At 40.1% G+C, this 26,513-nt stretch overlaps 1 long non-coding RNA gene across 1 annotated transcript; it reads right to left on the reverse strand.

The window, feature by feature from the left end:
• Nucleotides 1-2,393: 2,393 nt before the first annotated feature.
• Nucleotides 2,394-5,773, reverse strand: LOC143864760 (uncharacterized). Its single transcript, XR_013241354.1, has 3 exons — nt 5,675-5,773; nt 5,380-5,445; nt 2,394-2,523 (listed from the first exon to the last, which is right to left on the reverse strand). It is a non-coding gene; the product is annotated as an uncharacterized LOC143864760 (long non-coding RNA).
• Between the last annotated feature and the right edge of the window lie 20,740 nt (nt 5,774-26,513).

Here is a 26,513-nt window from a genome sequence, read left to right on the forward strand (position 1 = left end):
TCGTTGCCTTTCTTAATCCTCAAACTACGCCTTCAATTCAGTTGTTTTTTTTTGTTTGGGCATCTGAAAGCATGTTCATGCAGACAGTCAAGGGATAAAATCACAAGATAATACCGGACAGTCAACTCAATGGAAAGCGAGTCGGCAGAAATTGCCTATCGAAACAAGACAGAGTCTTAAATTTTTTTATGTTAAGATAGATCTAATGATGTTTTATGTGTTTCTTCTTCTCCTTGCAGGACTAAGACAAAATGAATAAAATATAAATAAGGCGTATGATCCGGTGCACCCCTTCCACGCCCCTCCTATTTTAGTGAGAATTAGGTGATACCAACGGTCGATGGTCAACGCAACGATCTGGACCATCTATTCGGTGGGCTCACCATCGATTTCCAAGCTCATAGAGCCCAATCGGACTATCGATCAATGACTTGTAAAGGAACTGTTTAATTAAATTCATAGTACTAAAACTCAGCCGAGTCGACTCGAATGAGCAAAGGATCGAGTTGAGTGATCATGGTATTTTTTCGACTGAAATATGTAGGAAGTATATACTATGTACAAATGGGAAATGATAGGGGCATTCCTTTTGGTAATGTCACTCTTCACTCTGCGCTTTTAGTTAATTATACGATGCATGCTCAATTTTTTATTTTTTTTTCAAACTTTTGTACCCTATTACACTTTTAAAAAGCACTACCCACCCAATCATTCTCAATATTTTCTTAGTATTTTCTTAGCATTGAGGTAGCATGGTAATGCTGTCTCTTAGTACATCTTGTTCTTCATGGCAGGTTTGTGGTTGATCCTAGATCATACCAATATTAATCTTTTTTCTTGTAAGGAACTAATCGAGTGTTGCTGAATAGAAATAAGGAAGGCAGATCTTTTCTAATTTTTGTCATCCATGATATGGGGAGCTATCCATGGAAAGAAGAATAGGGAGGATCACATTTAGGACACCCGAATGTGGGGACAAATGTGTGAGAAAAAGATCTTGACTCAATTGCGGCAGAGAGAGAGAGAGAGAGAGAGAGAGAGAGAGAGAGAGAGAGAGATAGAGAGATATTAGTAAGTATGAAAGAGTCAGGGGGATTTCTCAACCGGAGCATGCATAAAAAACACTAAAGCTAGCAAGTTTTCTCAACCGGTTTATGCATAAAAAGATGGGTTTGAGTTCTTAAAGTATGGTTCAATTCAAAGTCATATTTTTTGTTCATTGCATCAACTGTTAACTAATTCATTTACATGGTACAGATTGTCGGGTTAGGATCGTTGTCCGATTAGTGTCATCTTTGTAAGATGAACATCTATAGGGCCCACCAGATGCACAGCCAAGATCGATGATCATTATGTGCCAAGAACAACTGGTTTAGCATAAATAAAACTTGACTATCACCTGTATGAACAATTTAGTCAGCTGACGGACTTAGAAGCAGCTAGTGGTTGCTGGATCGAGTGAATTGGTCTATGGCACAAGGATTAAGCAAGCTTTTGTGAATAAATATTTTGTTATGTGAGTTAAACATTAGAGTGCAAGATCCAATAAGCCTATTTTGTGATAATAAGGCAGCGATCAACATTGCACATAATCCAATTCAACATTACAGAATGAAGCACGTCGTAGTGGACAGGCTTTTCGTCAAAGAGAAGTTGGAAACATGCCAAATTTGCAAACCTTGTGCTTAGACAAACGAGCAGTTTGTTGATGTATTAACAAAGAGTGTTTGCAAAGCTCACTTACATAAGATTCCATCGAAGTTGGGAATTATAGATATCTAAGCACTAGTTTTTTTTTTTTTTTGCTTTGAGAGGCGGGGAGGGTTTGGTTCGTCTTAGCATGGGCTCTATTGAGGGTTCACTAGTTATTTCTGTTTCAGTGGACCTATCGCATCACTTATTAGAGAGTACATGGGGTTTATCACCCATAAGTAACTTATGGGTAGAATTTTTTGTAATTTCTTAGACTTATGTTTATATTTATGTGGGGTTTCCGTTGGATAAGACTAATACATACGAATTTCCCTTAATCTCTGTTTCCTCTCTTCTTTGGTTTTCTCCTACGGCAAAAACCCTAACTTCAACTTGTTTATCCCAGCAATACTAGCATCACGGTTTCATTTAGCACTTTCGAAAGAACCATTTATTGGATATATGTACATGGATAGACTAAAATTCAATATGAGAAATTAGAACGCATTTTCATAAATTTATTACTCATCTTCACAGTAAGGGTTTGGTTAAGGGCCTTATAGTACCTTTTTATTGAACCTTGATTTTCTATTCAAAGCACGCTGTAATAGATACGAAAAGGTAAGAAGAAATGCTATAGTGCTAAAGTGGCATCCAACATGAACATTTCAAACCTGCCTACTTGTAAACCACTTGACATGGTAATTCATAAGCAAAAATAGTTCACCTCTGGTTCTAAAAATAATGCAGAATGAATAGTATCTCAGCAGATGCACTCAGATCACCTGATGAGTAATTGGTTTGAAACCTGAGCTATATGCTCCGTTTGGACTGCCATAAACAAAGTTATTATATTTTAAGTAAAAGAGAAAAGTAGTTAAATTTGTGCAAAAGGACAATAATATACATAAAAAATTAAGAAAAGAAATTAAGATCCTCAAGCATCTCCCATGCCCAAAATATATAAGAAAATAAGTACTGTGATTTGACAACTAAGAAGCTAACAAGCAAGCTGACAAATAATAGGGAAAGTTAAAGGCTTAATTCCATGAGTTCGATAATATGCAAGTCTAAGTGACAACACAAAGAAAAAGATAATAAAGTCTCAATTCCCAAAGAATTTCGGTATTCATTGTCTATACGAGTCCAAGTGACAACACAAAGAAAAAGATGATTAATTCTTCAATTCCACAGCAATCTAGGTATTCATTGTCACCTCAAACACCCATCATCTATGTGACTACCCCATCACCTTTGCTTTCTTTGTCCTTTCCTGCCTCGCATATTCCTTCCCAATTATTGCAATCACATTTACCACCTTAACTTTAACTTTACATGGAAAACTTATGGATTATGATTGAGAAGTAACAGTAGGAACTTAAAATTTATAAATTTAACACAATACTAACTTTAAGTGAAACACGATACTCACTTTAAGTGACACTGCTCTTTCTCTTCTTAGAGGTTGAATTCGAAATATTATTGTCAGCCAGCAGTCAAAGTACTTTATGAATGGTTAAACATGGACTACAATAGGCATGATGGCACTGACTTCAAATACCAAATTTCTTCTTCTCAATTCAAGGTAATTTTGTTTATATATAACAATCTCAAGGAAAGAGGAGACAATAGGAAGAAGAAGGGGATTTTCTTTCTCGGGATTTTAGATTCAGTCTGGAACAAGTGGATCCATCTTTTCCATTCTCTCACACTTCTTTTTGTCAACTTCATGATATGCGTGAAGTAAACTACAAAATTTTAAGTTAACTGCTGTTTCTATAAGTGTTTCCTATTCTTAATATGCACCTATCATTAACTTTAGGAAGGTAAATGAAACTAAGATGGTATCAGAACCTGAATACTATAGATTCCAGCAAGAAGAACAAGACTAAGATCTTTCTGGTTTCTTTTTCGGCCTCCACCTTCATCAGGGAATGCATCCAAAAGGAACCATAAGATCTGACTTTTCTTTCCACCTTTATTGGGGATCACACTATATTCTTAAGCCTTCTTAATCAGGTAATATGATGTGAAGCGACTCCCTCCCTCCCTCCCCCCCATGGTTCTGTTCACGTCTTTGAGGTTGACCGGGAATTGGAGCCAGAAATCTATCTCTTTCTCCGCCGTCTGCCCCACCACCTATTGTTAAGCCAAGCCAATGGTATCAGATTCAAGGTTTGGTTTATTCGGAAGGCTACTATCAACCAATAAGAGTAGAGGGCCTCTCATCCGCGAAGATGGGGTGGGGTATGATGCCCCAACGGATAGATCTCCATCAACATGGGAGTTTTCCTGGAAAAATGGCAACGCCATGATGACCATTGGGGCCTGGGAACATGTAATTGTTAGAAAGGGGAGGAGTGAGGGAAAGAGATGGAGAGCTGATGGGGAAGCGTAAAATGCCAAGATAGAGAACTAATTGTGAGGGGAATACTTGTAAAAGGCGGTGAAGGGAGCAGGAATTGTATAAAGGGGGAGCAGAAATATCAGTTGTGTGAACCATAAATGAATGGTAACCTCCTCTTTTCAAAGCACAAAATACCACATGAACTATGACCCTAGAGGCAAGCTCCTCTTTACAGACTCCTACAAATTTTAGCCCAGTTTCCCAGGACAAGAGCGTTCACTAAACTCAAATCCCAAGTCCCAAAAACTAAAGATGCTGTATTACAATAACCTGTTAATTAAGATACCAAAACTTTCCTATGCTTAACTTCTCTAAAACAACTAAAAATTTCCAAAATTTCCTAGAAAATGTCAGAAAATATTTTGAAAACCACAAAACCATCTCAATCTATAAAAAAAACCAACAAAAGCACCTCAACTATGAATTTTCTCCACATTCATCACTCCAACAACAAGATCCTCCACCAATCTTTGCATACCTTGCAAGTGTCGCTCAGTATTACAATGAAATTAAAGAAATTCTTCTCAGACTGAATTCTTTCCTGTTTGAGAAATTCTTCTCAGCCATGGGAATCCAAACAAAAATCACATACTTGAAGGCTCTCATTCCAATTTGATTCAGCCCAAAAAAAAAAGAGAACTAAAAAATTTCCTGTAAGAATCATTTAATAAAAGAAAATAGTTTATTTAGTAAAGCTTTAGAACTGTTTGTGCAGTCTCTAGCATCATGGGGATAACCCCCCAAGGAACAGTGTACAAGGACTTTAACCTCCTCTTCCAAACATAAAAGATTAACAATTAATATCACTTTTTCAAGAAACTTAGCTTCAAATCCAACTAAAACTTGAAAGAAATAACTACTGTGTTACAGTGGTTTCTCATTTGTAAAATTTAATCTTCATTGAAGAGAAACCCTGATATTTAGTTACTTTAATGAGGAAAATAACAACCAAGGATTTTGGTGGTAGACAGACATGTACAATATGCTAGTTTGCAGACATAATGTAAATGATAATTTCAGAAAAATCAAGTACTAAATAGAAACTTCAACCTTTTTTTTATGACATAGGGTATCCCCACCCTATTTCAGCACGGGACTAATCCCTATGGATGCACACAATCACCATTTATTTGTTTATTAGCAAGTGAATGAGATCAAGATTGCAGCAACAAAGTTTTGAAGAAAACAAATAATATAGTTGCACTGAAATGTAAAATTTCAGTTATTATTTTCATCGTTATGCAAAAAATAAGAAATAAGAACAAAGAGGAAATAAGAACCTTCTATAATCAGGAATCCCTGACTCTGTGCTTATTCCTGCTCCAGTCAACACCATAAGCTTACGACTGTGAACGTAATCAGTAAGCAGGCAGTTAATCAGTAAATACTCAAAAACAATAAGAATGTGGGATAACTCAACTCAACTAAGCCTTTGTCCCAAACTAGTTGCGGTCGGCAAGAATGTGGGATAGTTTTCATTAATTAAAAACTTTGATGTTGCCCGAAACCATAACTTCTACCTATAAAAAAAAAACCTTAAAAAAATTACAGAAAGGAAGTTATCCCAATACAAACCTCTGATCAATAAATTGATACAAAAGGTTGACATCTTTGATGCTTGGAGGATCCGAATCCGGAACTATCTTTTTGTCCCTTAGGACGTCTAAAGACGCTTTATCCTGATGTGTCAGGAGTAGAGTATTTGCATGTTGTCCTCACATGCCTTACAGAGAAACGGAAAGAAAGGCCTCTTCTTGATTTTCTGTACAAAGCGACTTTGTGAAGGGTAGACAGATTCTCAATAGCATAGTTTCAAACAGTAAGGCCATCACCTCTATCAAAATCTCAAGGGTTAAATTTATGATTCTCAAAATAGACGTGGAGAAAGCACATGACATGTTGGATTGGTCTCTCAACCGGTAGAACTCCTTAAGGTGTGTTTAGGGGCTTTGCTTTGCATGTGGGTTCCATGTGAGCAAAATCTCTTGTTTGGTTGCCAATGTAGCATCGAAATCCTTGGAGACTATCGGACAAATTTCATAAGTAATTATTGCATGTGTGGTGATGTGGCATCCATATCCCCGTCCTTATACCTTCCAAGCCAAATTTCTCAAAAAAGGAAGAATTTGGCTTGGAAAATGCTGCCTTTTTCTCTTTCTCTCTTTCTCTCTCTCTCTCTCTTCCCTCTCTCTTCTCTTCCTATATTGGTAATGACACCCCCTTCCATTACTCTACGAGGTTGGCAACCAGACACTACTTATCACTACTCATTATCCCACGTCTCTCGAAGCCACGAATTGAATTCACTTATAGTCGATTCATGTTCAGGTCTGATGCAATAACATAGATTAAGGATATCTACCCTAACCTCTAGTTGAAAGTGACTACTTAAAATTTTGCTCTAGACCATGAACTTATCTTTTTAAAAATTTTGCTCTGCAAATAGTCTAGATCAGAAAAAGTACAAACTGAGGGTTAGATTGGAGGGTTGTGATCACCCTATGGAAATGATTTTGGGGCACAACCTATTTTTATTGTTGTCCATCAAATGGACGGTTTGGATCATCCTTTGTGGGACTGTACTGTACTTTTTTGAAAAATACCGGACTCTATTGCTTATACACCATATAAATGAGTGTGGCCTAGAGATAATTAGTTAGGCCCTGTTTGGATTGCAGGAATTGGAAAATTAAAATATATATCTAAAATTTCCTACATTCACTTGGGCATGAAAAAAGAAGAAGATGGGTTTTGCAAAGGAGTGCATTAGAGAAGCAATTTTACACTTGTTTTATTCAAAAAGACACAAAACATTTGTAAAATTCTCAAACGAATTGTGAAATGATTGTGAAATTTCTTTTCCAATGCACCTTAGCGAGTGCCTTCACATTGGAATACACTTGTTTTGATAAAAAAAAAAAGGACACATAACATTTGTAAACTTTTCAAACAGGTGTAAAATGATTGTGAAATTTCTTTTCTAATGCACCTTAAAGAGTGCCCTTTAGGGGTGTCAACGGATCCATTTCGGATCAGATTCACCTGTGTTTCAATCATGATCCGTTCAAATCCCTTATCGGTTGGATCAGATTCGAAGTGCTCTTCGGATCCTACTACCGTGTCTCACTCACGGTCCTAGTAGGTCCTATTAACATTGTGCTCAGTGAAATTTATTTGAAGAAGCGTAAAGAGAGCGTAGGTGCACACCACAGGAGCTGCTTGGTGGGTTAGGGAGTTTGGGTCAATGGTTATAAAAGGAAGAAAAGAGGGTGACTTGTGACTTGAGAGAGATGAATGACAATACTGAAAATAAGAATAGTTTGAAAAAAGGCACGACTTATTTCACTAAAATACCTTCGAAAATTACTTAACGTTATATAAAATGGAAGGGTATTCTCGTAAATAAACTCGGATTTTTTATTGTCCCATCATGGGCTCTTGTTAGTTGTACGGATCCGATCTGAAAATTTTCGGATCCTATGGTAAGGATCGTAAATTTGTCCATGGATCCTGGATCCTGTCCATTTAAGTTCGGATTCGGATGGTCCATCGAACTGTTCAGATCCATCGACACCCCTAGAAATGTCTTGATATGAAATTATGAGGACCCACTTTTTTTCAACAATAATTCCCTCTTAAGCAAAGATCAAAATAAGCTATATGTTTGCTTTCCTAAAATATCAACTTCTCTTGATCATAGATCAAAAAATTCATTTGATTATGTAATTGGGTTTTGGTTATCTAAAGTTTAGCTTCACTATTAGAAACCCTAAACTAGTCAATTAAGATCAAGGACTCGGATCATTTGATCAAGACGGAGCCAAAAGGCAATTGGAAAGGCATATATTCTCCAGTTGGATCAACGGACCCGATCAAGTTTGTTTGTCACAAGCGGTAAAAGTGTCCCTTTTGCTTTTCAGCATCTAGGGCTGGCAATTTCACCCGAAAAAAGCGGGGATCCGCCCCGCCCCGCCCCGTTTGGGGAGGGGATTCCCCGATTTGAGAGGGGAAGGGGAATATAAAAATTCCCCGGTGCGGGGAGGGGAAGGGGAAGGGGATGGAGTTGTCCCCGCCCCGCCCCGCTACGCCCCGCTAATCAATGCCATTTTTTTTGTAAATTTTTAAGTGTTTTTTTTAAGGAAAACTACTAGAAACTCTGTGGATCGGCTACAAGATTCCCCCAAACATAAACTTAGCTTGTCTTTTCCTTTTAATTAGCTTCTGAGAGCATTTTGGGAACTATAATAACCCTTTCACAGATGTTGAAATAATAAAGACAAGCTGAGAGCCTGAGACGCTGAGTGTATGCAATTATCAAAAAATAGTAGTGCCAACAGAATTTCAGGGTTCGATTGCAGGTTTTGATTTTCAACAAGAAAAATTTAGCTACTAGAAATTTGTTTCATGTCAGCACTAGACTGAATTGCAGTTAAAGAAATAAGTCATTTGTTGATTTTATTCTCTTCTCCATTGTCATTTCTCATGCTCATCTGGGGGTTAACATGCTATACAGAATGAACTAATGAACATTATTTTGCGTGTGTGAGCACCCACTTATGGACTTTTAAAGTTCATTGTGAGTACTGAAATAGTTACTTTTTGCACATTGGCTGCCTGTTAATGAAGGTAATCCTGGTGCTCATTTCCTATTTATCATTCCATAATTTATGCAGAAAATTGCTGAAAGATGAGGTCCTGTTGTTATTTATGTTTGTTGTCTCATCCATGCATTTCTGATTTTGTCCATCTGTTTGTTGATCACATGAATAGAATCATAGCATTCATCACAATATTGTCTGTAATGGATGTAGAAGAAAGAAGCTCTGTTTGCTGGTTTGGTTGGGTTCCAAAGAGGGGGTGGGGCGGGGATTTTGTCCCCGAAGGATGCGGGGAGGGGAAGGGGAAGGGGAAGGGGATTAGATATTCCCCGCGGGGAGGGGAGGGGGATTCCCCACCATCCCCGCAAAGGGGAAGGGGAAGGGGAGGGGGAAAATTCCCCGCAGAGGGGAAGGGGTAGGGGACCCCAACATCCGGCCCCGACCCGCCCCGTTGCCACCCCTATCAGCATCTCCTTCAATATAACAAAGCGGTCAAAAGAGAAGTGTCATTATTGAAACGAGGGAGTGCGAAAATCAATCACTGCTATTTCTCCTCCCTCTTTACTTTCAGAAGAGGGAGAAGAGAGAAGAGAGAAGAGAGAAGAGAGTAGAGCAATGGCTGATAAGCCAAGCCGACCTTTGATAATATACGGAGATGGGTTTGTACCTCTCATCTCTCCTTCACATTCAAATCTCCATTCATTCGCCTCTCAATCTTCATGTGGTTTCTTATCCCTAAGAGAATCTCCTCCTCAAGGTATATTTATTAAAACAATGCTCTGATGACTATTATTTATCCAGATATGTTACCTTGAAAGTTTTGTGCTTCAAGGGTTTGTGATAAATCCGTTCAAGAGAATATTAGGAAGTAGAAACCCTAAATTGGCAACAAACTAGGAAATGTAGCCTATGTAATTGTCTAGTTTATTGCCATTTCATGGGTTTTATTCCCTAATGGGGAATTTATTCGCATGGGTATTTTTCTTGGTGAAAGTTGATTTTTTTTTTTTTGCTGGATTGGTTTGATTTTTTAATTTTTTGGGGGAGTGAATTTTGTTTTATGTCAAGGGATTTGCTCTTCAGTGCAGCGTTCTACAATAAGATTGACTTAGTGGGGTCTGATTCAATTGGTTTTGTGTAGGCCATAGAATGATCAAAATTTGATTTTTTCTGAAGTATTAAATTGAAGCTGAACTTTCCGTATAATTTTTTTCTAAAATCATGCCTGAAACATCAGAAGAAACTTTATATGAGAAAACCCAATTGAGAAGTCCTTTCTTTTTAATGAAGAAACAAAAAGTTTTAAATTTTGTCCGTGCTGCTCACTAGACCTGGCAAAAAGTGACCCGGACCCGCGGGTCCACCCGGCCCGCCCCTTAAATTACGGGTCCGGGTCACCGATTGATGACCCGTTTGAAATTGACCCGCGGGTCCACCCGGCCCGTCAAAAGTGGGCCGGGTTGGGTGGACCCGCGGGTGCCCGTAGAAAAGTTAAAAACGTGTTTTTTCTTGTTAATTGTCATATTTTACTACATCATTTTGGTATTTTTTAGGTAATTTTTCTACTTGTGTCCTTTTTACGGTAATATTTCATTTCAAACTTAGTTAATTCTGAGAATCTTGCAAAATCCGTAATGATTACTTCTCTTATTGCTAGCAACCTTTGCCCAGACCGTACTTCACCCAATCTTTGCAGCAAAGGAGAGGCTACAAGCCGAAAAATAGCCCAGGAGAAGGTGGCTAGCAAATCCCTAAATAAAAAAAAAAAACTCTTAAAAAATACGTAAAAAATCCGGGTGACCCGCGGGTCGACCCGGCCCGTACGGGCCGGGTGCGGGTCCAATGTCAATGACCCGTAATATTTTCCGGGTCACTCTGACCCGGCCCGTTTGACCCGGACCCGTACGGGCCGGGTCAACCCCGGCCCGACCCGCCCGTTTGCCAGGTCTACTGCTCACGCTGAGGTTCGTGCTCCTCACCAAGGACTATCTGGACAATTTGTGATAGTGTGAGGCAGGTACCCGTACTTCTACTACGCTGACTCCCTGTGAGGGTATTGAGTGCGCACTGGGGCATGTGTATATGGAAATCAGAGCTTTTCTAGGTTACGAGTTCCCTATTTATGGGGGTAAAGCTTAGTTGTATTGAAGTGTCTGCTTGGACATCATATTTCTCTAGTAAACAAGTGAATTAAATGTCGACACCATTGTTGTGTGGATTGGCGTAAACCTCTTACACTTTATACACTGCCAAGCGCACTTTAGTCAATCAAGTAGTTCGGGTGTCAGTATAGGCCACGATATGGAAAAGTTGGTGGGTCTGGAATCAAAAGTTGATGGCCCGGAATCGGAATGCACAACCCACACATATAAAGATGAGAATGGACTATTTTTCCACGCGGCCTATCTCATGGGCTCGACGACCAACTTGAATTGAAACCAAGCGGCCTATCTCATGGGCCTTTTGGCATTTACAACACTTTTTCATCTTATTTTTTCCTTCTTCCCTCTTCTTTTACTTTTCCATTTTCACTTTTCGATTTTTTTACCCTACTAGTCATGTTCCTCCTTGGTCAGCCATCATTGTTGCTGGCAAGTTTTGAAAACTTGAATGTTGAGTTCTTACCATCTATCCCTCTGTATCTAGGTTTTGTTTTTTTTTTTTTTTTTAGGGTTTTGCACTATTTTTCATTCCTCTGGTTCTGATTTATCTTGCCTAGGGTTTAAACGGTTTGTATTTTAGGGTGTGTTATGGAGATATTGCATGGATGTCTTCACTCACTTTTTGGAAGACAAGTGGTTTTATAAGAAAATTTTGATGTAATACATGAATGGATGGCTACACATTTTTTGATATACTTAAATTTTTTGGTAATACACAAATTATGATGTAATACGTGAAGCATATTTAATGAAAACAACATCCATTTATTTTGTTATTTCTATCATGAGCAGAATTGTAATGCCATTAGAAAAGTTGCTATAGGCAGTTGGTTTTGTAGCTGAAGGGGTTTATCAACTCTCTGGAAGGAGGTTAGTAGCCCTCAAAAGTAGGGTTACCAATTTCCGAATGGGATTATCAAGTGCCTGAAAATTGGTAGAGCGTAGTGGAGTTTTGGAAGGGGTTATCTAGTATAAAAACGGGGTTACCAATTTCCGAATGGGGCTATCAAGTCCTTGAAAATTGGCCTAGGGTGCTGGAGTTTTAGAAAGAGGTTTTCAAGTCTCTGGGATTGGGGTTATCTAGTATAAAAAAACGGGGTTACCAATTTCCGAATGGGCTTATCAAGTCCCTGAAAATTGGCCGAGGATACTGGAGTTTTGGAAGGGGGTTTTCAAGTCTTTGAGATTGGGGTTATCTAGTATCAAAATGGAATTACCAATTTACGAATTGGCTTATCAAGTCCCTGAAAATTGGCCGAGGTACTGGAGTTTAGGAAGGGGGTTTTCAAGTCTTTGGGATTTGGGTCATCTAGTATCAAAATGGGGTTCTCAATTTACGAAAGGGCTTATCAAGTCCCTTAAAATTGGCTTGAGAGTACCGGAGTTTTGGAAGAGGTTTTCATGTCTCCTGGATTGGGGTTATCCAGTATCAAAATAGGGTTAGGTTAGCAATTTCTGAATGGGCTTATCAAGTCCCTTATCAACACATTTTTACTTCATGTTGTTTTGCTCGTTCATTTTCACCGTTTTTTTTTTCTTTCTACCCAACGATTCATCTTCCTTATCCGCCATTAAAAGGGAGACGGGGAAATGTGAAATCCTAAAACAAATGAAAAACAAAACCTAGATACAAAGAGATAGATGGGGATGAACTCACGTTTCAAGTTTTCGAGCTTTCCCGCCTCTAATGGTGACTAAACGTTGAAGAAGATGGCTGGTAGGGTAAAAAAAACAAAGTTAAAAATGGAAAAAAAAAAGAGGGAAAGAAGAGAGAAGAGGGAAAAGTGGAAAAGCAAAACTTGTTGCTTAAGAAAAGGGCATTTTTGTCCAGCTTTTACTAACAAGACCTCTTTTGTCCCTCGTTGATAATTTCAGAAAAGCCTGGGTCCTGTTGATAATTCCGCCTAATTTTTGTCCCCCATTGGTAATTGTTCCTAAAAAAAAGGGCAGCCCAGTGCACGAGGCTCCCGCCATTGCGAGGTCTGGGGAGGGCTAGATGTACGCAGCCTTACGCTTACTTTCTATGACTCGAATCCCGTGACCCCCAGGTAACAAGGGAGCAACCGTACCGTTGTTGCGCCAAGGCCATTCAACTGATATATATGGGTAAAATTGATGTGATTCCCCTTGATATCACGAATGCAATCAATCATGGCCCTTTAGAGACCTGTCCCATCCCACCCCAAGCTGGGTCCCACCTAGTCCCATGCCTAGGCTGGCTCCAAATCAGGACCGAGGCAACACCATTTTTATCTAGACTCCATTTCTTCCATGGACTCAAGTAATACAAGTAGAAAAAAATGGGTTACCCAGTGAACCCATCTCTCTGTGAAGGGCCAATGGGCGCTTGATCTGTGCTTCTTGGTCAAGGTTGAGGAGAAAAGAACATCATTTAAGATTTCTCCAAACCAGTGACTTATTCTAAAATGGGTCCTTACACCATATAAAAACTCCAAAATAATAGAAATGCTATGGTGTAAGCCTGTATAGTCCAATATTTTTCAAAAAAGAATTGTACGGCTTGCACCATAGGATGATCCAGACCGTCCATTTGACGGGCCACAGCGTAAATACGTTGTGCCCCAAAAATCGTTTCCGTGGGATGATCCCAACCCTCCAATCTATAGAGATTCCCATAATATGAAGTTCCTGTAATGATCATAGGGCTAGGATCATCCTATGAAAATGATTTTTTTGGTACACCCTATTTACATTGTAGCCCATCAAATGGTTGGAAGCAGTGCAGTACATTTTGAAAAATATTAGACTGTAGAGGCATGCACCATATAAAAACTCCACTTCCTTAAAATTGCGAATTAGAACCTAATTTTTAATAGTTCCTAAAAGTTCAAGTATTATGTGTGCGCTAGTGAGAAAAGGTGGAAGAGATGGTCAAAGAAATTCTAGAGTTGGTGAGATGAAAAGTAGATGATGAATGGGTGGGAGCGGGAGCGTAGCGAAAGCTAAGGGTGAGGTTAAAGTGAATTAAATGGAGCTGGATAGGAAAAGGGAAAGAAAACTAAAGGGAAGAGAATGGATGGCCAGTTGACGAGGTGAGATGGGCTAAAGGGGTGGTGGAACGATGTTGAAGCGGAGAAGTGACTGCTTCTTGGAGGATACTCTTGCATAAAACAAGATTGAAAAACTGAAGTAGAGAAGCTACAGCATGGAAGCTTGTAGTTTCTTCCTTCAAAGCAAAGAAGATAAAAGTAGAGAACACTTCTTCAGACAAAGAATTTTAACTCAAAGTGGAATGCCGTTCATTGAGATATGTAGTCCCTTTTATAAAGGTGGAACCTCCTTAAGATAATAAATAGCCTAGAGACACAAAGGGATATTTTCCAGCTTTCACACATACAAATCATACATAATAAATAGTCTACAAATAAAAAGAGACATTTTTCAGCTTTCACACACACACACACACACACACACACACACACACACAAGTCTTATCTAACTTTGGTTGTTCGCATTGGAACTAGTTTTCTTATTTCCTTCTTTCACACTTGAAACACTTTATGTTTTTCCACTGGAACACCTTGGGCGTTCACATAGGAAACACCATGAGTGTTCACACTAGAAGCACTTTGGCTGTTCATACTAGAAACACCTTGTGTGTTCACACTGGAAACCTTTTCGGTTTTCACACTGAAAACACTTCAATTGGCCTAAAACGACGAGGATCGTCGATCTGAGAGATGCTATGATCTCCTAAAGATCTTTGGATGATCGGTCTTGTGATAATATTCGTCAGAAATATCTTCGACCCGATCGGAGTTTATTGATATGCTCAAGGTTTGATCACTGGAATTTGTACTCAATTTTCCTCAAATTTTTCTAGATATGCTCAAGATTTGATCACTGAAATTTGTAATCAATTTTCCTCAAAATTTTCTATTAGCATACAATAAGTTTTTAGAGATTTTCTGTTTTGATACTTCTTATGGTAATTAATTTTCCTTAATTTTTCCCATTTGTATACTAATGGAAAATGCAATAAATAGAATGAGCCACGATGATTCTCACCCAACTTGACAGTAGTTGGTCATGCTATATGGTAACTGTTCTTCCTAATGAATGTAGGAAAAAAGTAGACTTTTGTTAGTGGAGTCCTAAATATGTAAGTTAGCTTGAAATTTAGGTTTGGCAGGTTTGGAGGTTCCATTTTAAATTGGGCGATGATATTCCCCCCCCCCCCCTGCAGTACGCATTCGGCCCCCTTTTAACGTGATTTGACGTCAAAAAGTGTTAAAGTTGCCCACTATTCACGTTATAAGGGGGGCGAATGCGTACTACAGAGGGGGTGAAAATATCATCTCCTTTTAAATTTGTTTCCCTTCTTTATTTGTCTTTTTTCTATTGAAAGAATATAGTGGAGGTTTGTTAGAGGAGTTTGATGATTGTCCTTCTTTCAATACTTGACATTCAACAATCGATAAAAGGGCCCAATGCACGAGGCTCCTGCCATTGCTGGGTCTTGGGAGGGCTAGATGTACGCAGCCTTACCCCTGGTTTGTGGAGAGGCTGTTTCCGTGACTCGAACTTGTGACCACCGGGTAACATTGGAACAACATTAAACAATCGATAATGCACATTATTAGATGTTAGAGTTGCATGATTTAGCCAATAAACTGATGGACAGAGATCACACAGGAAAAAGTGTAAATAATGTTGCCATCCACATCTTCATTCTAATACCAGAGTATTTTTGTACGGACATGTACTTCATGTGTGGAAATAGCTTACCGGTTGATGTGATAGAAGCATGCTCAAGCACACGTGTTTGTGGATGCAAGAAACAAAATTCTGACTTATACGACTTAACAATTTCTTATGAATAATTGAACTTGACCTGTTTGGGAAAGTTTATGTTACCAAGTAAAAATCCAAATGTCCTAAATCACTTCAAACAGTTTGGCAAGATGTAGTTGATACTGCCCTTAACTATAGAATGATATTGTTAAACAATTTTTGTCCAGGCATAACTACAACCCCAATATAATACTGATGGCACTCGAATTCGGGTCTGTGATCGCGCGGGGGTTAGAGAGCCTTGGCTGGGGTCTGCAATCACAAACAGAGGGGTCAGGGAGGTCCGGGGTGGGTTCCGGACAACCACTTCGACACCAAAGTCAAATTCTGGACCAACAATATAATGAACAACAAGCAATGCCTGGGTATAATCAGGTTTACCAAGACCAATATGCGGGTTCTTTCTCTGGTAATTGGGTGGGCGGGTCGGAGGCAACGGGCAGGAAGAGAAGAGGGGGGGGGGGCGGGGGGAGGGGATGGGATTCAGGTGTCCAGCGCCTCTCTCCCCTCTCTTACTTAGGATTGGCAAACCTCAGTAGCAAACCCCGAACTTCCTTTGTTGTTGCCTCATTTTTTTAGGGTAGCTTCCTTCCTTCGGCCGGCCTCGAGAGGGGATAAGGTGGGATCTAGTCCCCTCTTCTTTTCCTCCGATCTCCTTTTTTCTCCCGCTTTTCTTCTGAGGGACTTAATGATGTATTTATAATTCGATCTCGCATGCAAATCTTCTTTAAGGGCGCCACGTGGACTTTCTTATCATTTCAGAGAGAAAACCTTCTTTCGTTGGATTGGGCTGCCCTCCTGGTTCGACGGCGCGCGTGGTTTTGTTGTGTAATCTTGCTCATAATTGTGATGATGGAGCTCTTGGACGCCGGTAGGTGATGCGTGGTAGAATCGCGTGGTCTTATCGTGTATTAATATCTTTCCTAATCATGATTAGATTCCTCCGCCGCATGGGCGACACGTGGTGAGATTCAAGGGTCCCGCTGTATTTATGTCCCATCAAATACCATCTCGCAGGCCTAAATATGTAGGGCCAATGCAAAAGGAAGACAAGGTCTAAGCTCCAAAGTAAATGATCACCAAATTCTATCTATGTGGAAAGATCTCACTAATTATTTAAGATTTTATTTCTTTGAATTTTGAATTCCGTCAAAGGGTGGACAAAACAGGATGTTTTGGGTCCATTTCCCAAAAAAGAAAAGAAAAGAATTAAAGAAAAGATGGGAAAACAGGATGCTCAATGGATGGTGACTAAAGCTAGAATAATAGTAGAGAGAGAGAGAGAGAGAGAGAGAGAGTACCCCACAAGGCGACATCCCGCACTGGGTCCATCCCACACCAAGCTGGGTCCCACCTAGTCCCATACCTAGGCTGGCTCCAACTCAAGACCGTAGCATCACCATTTTTATCTAGACTCCATTTCTTCCATGGGTGTAAGTAAAACAAATTTTGCGCCTATTTTTAAGTATAAAAAAATGGGCTTATGTTTTATTTTATGCCCATTTTACATTCAAAGAATCAACGGAGACAATGAGGATTGGCATTGTACCCAGGGAACCCATCTCTATGTGTATGGCTAATGGGTGCTTGATCTGTGCTTCTTGATCAAGGATGAGGAGAAAGGAGCATCATTTAAGATTCCTCCGTACCAGTGATTCATTATAAAATGGGGCTTACACCATATAAAAACTACAAAATAATAGAAATGCTATGGTGTAAGCCCGTATAGTCCAGTATTTTTCAAAAACGAATTATACGGCTTGCACCATAAGATGATCCAGACCGTCCATTTGATGGGCCACAATGTAAATACATTGTGCCCCAAAAATCATTTCCATAGGATGATCCCAACCCTCTGATCTACAGAGATTCCCATATTATGAAGTCTCTCTAATAATCATATGGCTAGGATCATCCTATGAAAATGATTTTTTTGGCACACCCTATTTACATTGTAGCCCATCAAATGGATGGTTTGGATCACCATAGTACACTACTTTTTGAAAATACTAAACTATAGGGGTTTCCACCATATAAAAACTCCACTCATAAAAATTGAGAACAACGCAAAACCTAAGAAACTTGTTCAAATTGAGCGACCCCATTGTGAAAAATTGAAAGCCTAGATAGGCCTTTTAAGAAATCGTGATTTATTGGCCATATGAGATCCAAATTAAGGCCTAATAGATGGAGGGTTCCGATCAATCAAAGATGGGAGCACCTCGATCACTTGTGACCTCCTTTAAAGGGTGTAAAAAAAAAAAAAAAAAAGGAAGTGTCAAAAAAGAAAGTACAACAAAGATTATGTTTGCACGGCTAGCCAGAAAATAAAGCAAGCAACATATACGTACTGATACAAGATATTTAGGGCGATGATATTGTCACCCCCCCTAAATTACGCATTCGCTCCCCTTTTGGCTTGATTTGACGTCAAAAAGCATTAATAAGGGGGGCGAATGCGCGAATGCGTACGTAGGGGGGTGACAATATCATCGCCCGATATTTATTCAGCAATGTTTTGGGTTTGGGTTCATTTCCCAAGAAGAAAAAAAGGTAAAAGTAATAAAGAGAGACGGGAAAAGAGGATGCTCAATAGATAGTGACTAAAGTTAGAAATTTAGAATAATAGTAGAGAGACAGGGAAAAATCCGGAGGAGAGAGATGCTGAATAAAGTAAGAAATTTAGAATAATAGTAGAGAGAGAGGGGGAAAGGGAAAAGAAGGAGGGGAGGAGAGAGAGAGATTCGATGCAGGCCAAATCATTGGGCTGATTTGTTTACATTTTCCTGCATGTCATTTAGATGGATTTATTTCTTTTTTGTTTCATGCCGGTTGTGACAGATTTATTTCTATTTCCATGCTGGCCAAATAAGGAATATGTCCATTCCATGCATAACTAAATAAGGTCATTTAGGATTGAGATGTGACCACTTTGCCATAGTAGACACAAAAAAGGTCCCGATTTTAGATATTTCTTTTTTGCATGTATGATTCCATTTTTATAATCCCTCCTAATCTATAAACGAGGGTGAATGAGACCTGTAATGAGACTTTTGTTTTTTTATTATCAATTAAAAAATTAAGAGGGAAGACATCCACGCTTAGAGTTTTCTTCTTTTTCTCTCTATTTTGCTATTGTAGGACTACGATTTCTTATTCTTGTAGTTTATTTTCGCACTTCCGTTGTATGCGGCTACATCAAAATTACCCTACAAGGTGACAACATCAAGTCTAAACAAGGGCTCTATGAACTTAATAATCCTTTTTTAGACTTGATAACCCCTAGGGGTGTTTTGGTAAGGTTTTCCCTCAAATTCAGTTTTTGACCCCTGTATAATTTTCAAAAGAGTGTCCCTCGTTGGCAATTCAAGTATTTTGGTCTCCCCATTGGCAATTTTCCCCATGGTTTTAAATTTTGGTTTCGGAATGCGTTTCGGCATTTCGGCCTTCACCGAAACTAAAATTTCGGCTGAATTTTCACTCGAAATTTCATTCGAAATCCGACGAAATACAATACAATAAAATTTTATCTCGTATAGAATTTTGGCCGAAATTTAGGGACAATATTAAGTAATTATTCAATATCTAGATTTTTGGGTGAAATCCCTTAAATTTTGGAGGAAACCCATTAACAACTATCCAAATCAAATACATGGCCAACCAGGAATTAAAGCAAGCAACATATATGTAAGTCTGATACAAGATATTTATGGATCAATGTTTTGGGGGTCCATTTCCAGAAAAGAAAAGAAAAGAAATAAAGAAAGATGGGAAAAGATGCTCAATAAATGGTGATAAAAGTTAGAATAATAGGGGGGGGAGCCCACAAGGCGACAACCGGCGGAATGGCTCTTTAGAGACATGTCCCATCCCACACAAAGTTCGGTCCCACCTAGTGCCATAGCTAGGCGGGCTCCAACTCAAGACCATAGCATCACCATATTTGTCTAGACTCCATTTCTTCCACGGGCGTAAAGCAAATTTTACGCCCATTTTTTAGTAGAAAAAATGGGCTTATACCATTTTTTTTTTTTTTCAAAAACATAGAAATGATATGGGGTAAGCCCATATAGTAGAGTATTTTTCAAAAAAGTACCTTACGGCTTGCACCATTGGATGATCCAAACCGTCCTTTATATGGGCTTCAACGTAAATACATTGAGCGCAAAAAATCATTTACATAGGATGATCCCAACCAACCTATCTGTAGAGGTTCCAATAATATGAAGTTCCTCTGATGATCATAGGGCTAGAACTATCTATAGAGTTTCCAATAATATGAATTTCCTCTAATGATCATAGGGCTAGGATCATCCTATGGAAATGATTTTTTTGGCCCACCCTATTTACATTGTAGCACATCAAATGAACGGTTTGGATTTGGATCAGTAATTTTTCAAAAATACTTGACTATAGGGGCTTACACCATATAAAAACTCCACTCCTAAAAATTTTGATAGTAAGGCAAAACCTAACTTAGAAACTTGTACAAATCGGCGACCCCATTCTGATAAATGGAAAGCCTAGATAGGCGTTTAAGAAATCGCGATTTATTTGCCGTATGAGATCCAAATTAAGGCCTATTAGATGGAGGGTTCCGATCAATCAAAGATGGGACCACTTTGCCATAGTAGACCAAAAACAAAAAGAATAAAATGAAAGAATCGAAAAAGAAAGTATGCAATAATGATCATGTTTTGCAATTACTGCCTCAACAGTTACCATAGGTTTTGAGACTTATGGAAAGGCCCCCTGATCCCGGCAAACTTCTCGTCTCCATGGAGGATCTCCGGAAACGGGAACTCCTTTTCCCTGGATATTCTTCTGTTTCTTCCATATCTTGTATGGTTGCTGGACCAGATAAAGTTTCTGAGTCCAATTCTCGATTTCCTCTCTTATCTCAAGCAGACGTAGAATCCTTGCTCAATGAAAACAAAGGTGTCTGCCAGAAACTCCCTCCACCAGTCATCTCTTCAAAATCCTCGTCTGAGAAAAACTCATCTGGAAAAAAGAAAAATAGAAAAAAAGGTCTCAAGAAAATTCTCCCTGAGGAACCTGAGACCCTAAATGCTTTCAACACCCCCCCCCCCCCCCCCCCCAAGCCTACTGTAAACCAAGTCATACTTGCTTCCTCCCTCCCTTCCAACTCAGATGGTCTGATCCAGGCCCCTGAGCCCCTCTCTGTTCCCATTGAAACATGTATCCTCTCAGACCATTCCATTCTTAGTACTATTACTAGCATCTCTACTCCTAGAATGGAGCTGCTCCCTCCGGCGTCCGACACCCCCTCCCTCCTGCCTGATACCTCTTTCCACCAGGGTTTGCTGCCTTTACCCTCTGGTCTATTTCCTGGACCAGGAAAATCCCCGATTTTTTCCCCCTCTCTGCAAAATTCTCGCCCTCCCCATCGGCCCTCCGGAACCCGCAGTTACCCATCGGGTATTACCCAAAACCTGCCTAGGCGCCAGGCCCGATCTCTGAGCCCGCCAAAAAACCCCTTTGAAAATTCTTTTGAACTTCAAAACTTCCCGCCCCTTCTTTCAATCTCAAAACAGGGTCCCTCTCATTCTCAATATCAGGCAACAGTTCAGCATTCTGCAGTTCAAATTGAGCAGGAACTTTCTGTCTCCCGCCTCAACACCCAAGTTTGCCCCTCACCGAACCTCAAACCCAATTGAAACCCCCCAATAAACCTTCTCCACCTCACCCATGGACAAACCTCTTTAACAGACCCAAATCCTCCATCCCTGTTAAACTAAATCGAGTCCAGATGCCCAACCGCTCTGACTCTGGAAACCATATCATCAACTTCTCTATGGAGGAAGTTAAAAAAGGCAGCAACAAATGGGAAAATAGCCTAGTTGGGTTTTTCCTTGGAAAAAGACCATATGTTCTAAACCTTCAGGAAAACTTGGAAAAAAATGGAATCTAAAAGGCTCTCTTCAAGTATCCTCTCTCAGAAACGGTTTTTTCCTATTCAGGTTTAGCTGCAATGAAGAGTGTGACAAACTCCTTGAAATGGAAGGCCACATGTACGCCAGTAGACCCCTCATCTTGAAGAAATGGTCACCTAAAATAGTTCTCACAAAACCAGAGCTAGCATCCATCCCAATCTGGATCAAGCTCCAAGGCCTCCCCCTCCAATATTGGAACCAAGATGGCATCAGCAAAATAGGCAGTGCTATCGGCAACCCCCTTTACATGGATGCTAAAACAGCAGAAGCTACAAGCCTAAACTTCGCCAGACTCTGTGTAGAAATTGAAGCGGGTGATCCTCTCCCCTCCTCAATTGAAATCCATTCCCCCTTCGGAGTGGAAATGCTCGAGGTTGAATATGAATGGAAGCCCCTCTCCTGTAAAGACTGCAAAACTTTCAGTCATTCAGCGGATAAGTGCCCTAAAAAATCACAATCAGAGCAGAAATCTCTCACTGAATGGAGACCTGTCCAAAAGAAATCGACCCCCATCGATTCAGAACCTCAACTCTCGATCATTGCTGCTCTTGTTGAACCATCCCTTCCTGAACCTGAACTCCCCCATCCCTCCTCTCAACCCGCTCTACCTATTCCAGTTTCTGAATCCCCCCCTCTCTCAACCATTCAAACTTTCAACCCATTTTCTTCCCTTGACTCTGAAAACCTTTCAGAGCCATACCCTGAAGGAAATCAAATTGAGTTTACTGATGAAGACTCTGAACCAGAGTTACCAAAGGCTTTTGCTAACCTAAAGAAACTCTGGTCCCCGGGTCTTGCAGACACATGCAAGATCCCTGACAAGCCCATTTCATCCCCTGCAAATGCTCCTGGTAGTGCCCAAATTCCCACCTCCCAAAATACCACATCTCTTCGCACCATACAAGCTGATCTCCCCCAAATTCAAAAAATGTCTGACACTAGTTGTCCTTCCTCCCTCAATCCAACCAATGTTACCCATGATTAAATTCGGTATTTGGAACATTGGGGGTCTTGGTACATCAAACAAAAGAAAAGAAATGAGAAATCTGATACAAAAGAACAATCTTCCCCTTATCAGCATCCTTGAAACGCATGTTTCTCAAATAAACATGCAGAGATACATTGATGAAATCTGCGGGACTTGGAATTCCTATGGTAACTACTTATCATCTGACAGAGGTCGAATTTGGCTTCTATGGAACCCTCAGATGATTCACCTCAACATATTGCTTGAGTCAGATCAATTTCTTCATTGTGAGGTCAGATATCTCCAAACTCAAATTAATTTCAATCTCACCTGCATTTATGCCAGAAACAAAGGCATTGATCGAAGAGTCCTCTGGAACCAACTCCACTCAATATCCCTCAACATTGTCCTTCCCTGGATCACTACGGGGGACTTCAATGTCACCCGATTTTCTGATGAAAGAATAGGAGGAGCTAATCCAAATTCTGTCGAGATGGATGAATTCAACAACTGGGTGGACTCGTGCTACCTTTTTGATCTTAGATCCCAAGGTCAATCTCTCTCATGGAATAACAGATCCAAAACTGGTAACTTGAAACTCAGAAGACTTGACAGAGCTATGGTAAACTCAGCATGGCTGGAAAATTTCCCAAGATCCACAAATTCATACCATCATCCTGGCCTCTCTGACCACTCCCCTCTCATAATCCAACTGGATAACAACCCCCACACCATCAAAATCCCTTTCCGTTTCCAGTCAATGTGGTTGGAAGACTCCTCAGTTTACGAAGTGGTGGAAAGAGCTTGGCAAACTAAAATTGAAGGCACTCCCTTGTTCTGTGTCACCCAAAAACTCCGAGAGGTAAAAAAAGCTCTGAAAACATGGAACACTGATACTTTTGGAAGAATTGACATTCAGGCTCCTCTTTTAAGACAACAACTTGATGCAATCCAAAATCAGCTTACCCTCTCTCTCACTGATATAAATTTAAGAAATGCTGAAGAAGAAATAAAAGATTCATACATTCGAGTTGCAAGAAAAGAAGAAATTCTCTACATGCAAAAATCTAGAGTAAATTGGTTGACTCTCGGGGACTCCAACACTGCTTTCTTCCATTCTGCTATGATGGCTCAACAAAATCAGAACAATATTCAAGGCACATCAACTCCGGATGGTGCCTTCTCCACTGATCCCAGTATCATTTCAAATACCATGGTGGATTTTTTCAGCAATCTTCTGAATTCCAGAGAGAATAACCAACCAACTGCCAAATCCATCATCCCTGAACCCATCAGAAATTTAACCACCCTCCAGCTGGATCACCTTGCAAAGCCTTTCTCAAAGGAAGAAATTTGGGATACAATCTCCTCTACTGATGGGAACAAAGCCCATGGCCCTGATGGTTTCAATGGCGATTTCTTTAAAGCTTTCTGGTACCTGGTAAAAGATGACATCTCTGAAGCTATTCTGTCTTTCTTTTCCAAGGGTAAAATGCTCCCTCAACTTAACTGCACTTTCATTGCCCTTATCCCAAAGACCCCCGATGCAGCCTCTCCAGAAAAATATCGTCCCATAGCCCTCTGCAATTTCCTATACAAAACTATCACAAAGCTAATGGCAAGTAGACTCAAACCAATCATGGACTCCCTGATAAGTCCTTTCCAGTCAGCTTTCATCCAAGGTAGATCTATACAAGATAATATCCTTCTCTCCCATGACCTTTGTCATAATTTTCATAGGAAAACCTCCACCAAGGCTATGTGTATCAAAATGGATCTCAAAAAGGCTTTTGATAGTGTGAATCACTCCTCCTTGATTTCATTTCTTCAAAAAATTGGTTTCCCCCAGATGTGGTGCAACTGGATACACCAATGCATTTCAACACCCTCTTTCTCAATCCTCATCAATGGTTCCCCGCAAGGCTTCTTTAAATCCTCAAATGGCCTTAGACAAGGGGATCCTCTTTCCCCTCTCCTCTTCAGTTTCGTAATGGAAATGCTAACCTGTCTCCTTCAAGTTTACCTTTGCTCTGGTCAGATTTCATCTCCGTTTTCTCGAAAAAATTTCACTATTTCCCACCTCCTTTTTGCTGATGATGTAATGTTGTTCGTGGACCCAACCTCCTCCTGTGCTGAAGGTGTAATCAATTGCCTAAATCTTTTCAAGCAATGTTCTGGCCTTGAATTTAACCCCGGGAAAAGTGAAATTTTCTTTTTAGGAATCTCGAATGGGGTCAAAAGAGCAGTCTGCAACATTCTCCGTATGAAAGAGGGTCACCTCCCAATCAAATATCTGGGATTACCTCTCATTACATCCAGATTAACAGCCTCTGACTGCCAACCCATCATCGATAAGATCAGGAACCGCCTCTCTGTGTGGACCAACAGAAACCTCTCAAGATCAGGAAGAGCTGAACTTATCAGAACAGTTCTCAGCACTTACCAGATCTACTGGTCTGCTGCCTTTCATATCCCTGCAATTGTCCTGGACAACATTGAAAAAATTCTGCGGAACTTTCTCTGGTCTGGTAGTAACACTGAGAAAAAATACCACAACATTGCTTGGGAAAGCTTATGCAAACCTAAAAGAGAAGGAGGCCTTGGGATCAGGAGACTTCCTGAGTTGAACAAAGCGGTTCAACTCAAGCAACTGTGGCATATTCTTGACAACAAAAATGTTCCTTGGGTCAAATGGTTTTCTCTCAAATACATTAGGAACAAAAGTATCTGGACCCTCCCCATGCCGGCAAAACCATCTTGGGCAGCCAGAAGCATCATCAATGCCAGAAATTTGGCTTCCTCACTTGTATGCTACATTGTTTGCCCGAATTCAAAACTGAACTTTTGGACCGACCCATGGCATCCTGCTGGGCCCATTTCCAATCAAATATCCTTTGAACCCCTCCTCAACCTCATCCCGATCTCTGCGTCAATCAATCGCATTTTTGAAGAAGGCTGGTGGAACCTCATCCAAACCCAACCATATCTCCAGGAACTAAAAAAAATAACAGACACAGCTCTCATCTCTTCCAGCCAAGATACAAAAGTCATTTGGAAACCTGAATCTAATGGCCTCTTCTCCATTCGAAGCGCTTGGAATTCTATAAGATCTACAGGCCAGAAAGTTCCTTGGGTCTCCTCCATTTGGTTTCCTGGTCATGTTCCAAAATTCAGCACAACTGCATGGCTCGCTATCCAGAACAAGCTAACCACGAAAGATAATCTCCATTTCCTCGGCCCAGCCAGAGACAGAACCTGTCCTCTTTGCACTGCGGAACCAGAATCGACAAACCACCTTTTTTTCAATTGCAGCTATAGTGCCTGGATTTGGAGACAAATTTTAGGGCGAGTCTCTGATCGTAAGAAGCAAAAGAAATCCCTAAATGAGGAAGAAGCATGGATAAGAGGTAAATTTAAATTGAAGGGTCAGTCATACACTTTTATTCGCTTATTGTTCACTGCTTCTATCCATCATTTATGGCTAGAAAGGAACAACAGAGTTCATGAAGGTCGAAATCTGCACAAGCATTTCACTTTGAAAAAAAATTTCAGAGCTGCGAGAGAAAAATCCCTCTTCCTAAAGCTAGACGACAATCCCTCCGAGATCTCCAGGAAAATTTCTCAGCTCTGGAAGCTTCCTCTGTTCCATAAGCAACTGTCTCTTAAAATTTGCTCCTGGAAGCCCCCGCAGCCTGAATGGATTAAACTCAACACCGATGCATCTCTTGCAAATGAAGAAGGTAGCATTGGAGGCTTACTAAGAAGTAGCGACGACAAATCTCTCAGCCTGTTTTCTCTTAGCTACCCAGCAGCTCCCATTCACGATCTTGAGATTGAAGCAATTCATATGGGGCTCAATCTTGCAGTGAGGGCGAATTACAAATGCCTATGGATAGAATCTGATTCCCTTCTTGCTGT

Source organism: Tasmannia lanceolata, unplaced genomic scaffold, assembly GCF_043159265.1.
Source record: "Tasmannia lanceolata isolate RefF3 unplaced genomic scaffold, GAP_Taslan_0.1 ptg000054l, whole genome shotgun sequence".
NCBI lineage: Eukaryota > Viridiplantae > Streptophyta > Magnoliopsida > Canellales > Winteraceae > Tasmannia > Tasmannia lanceolata.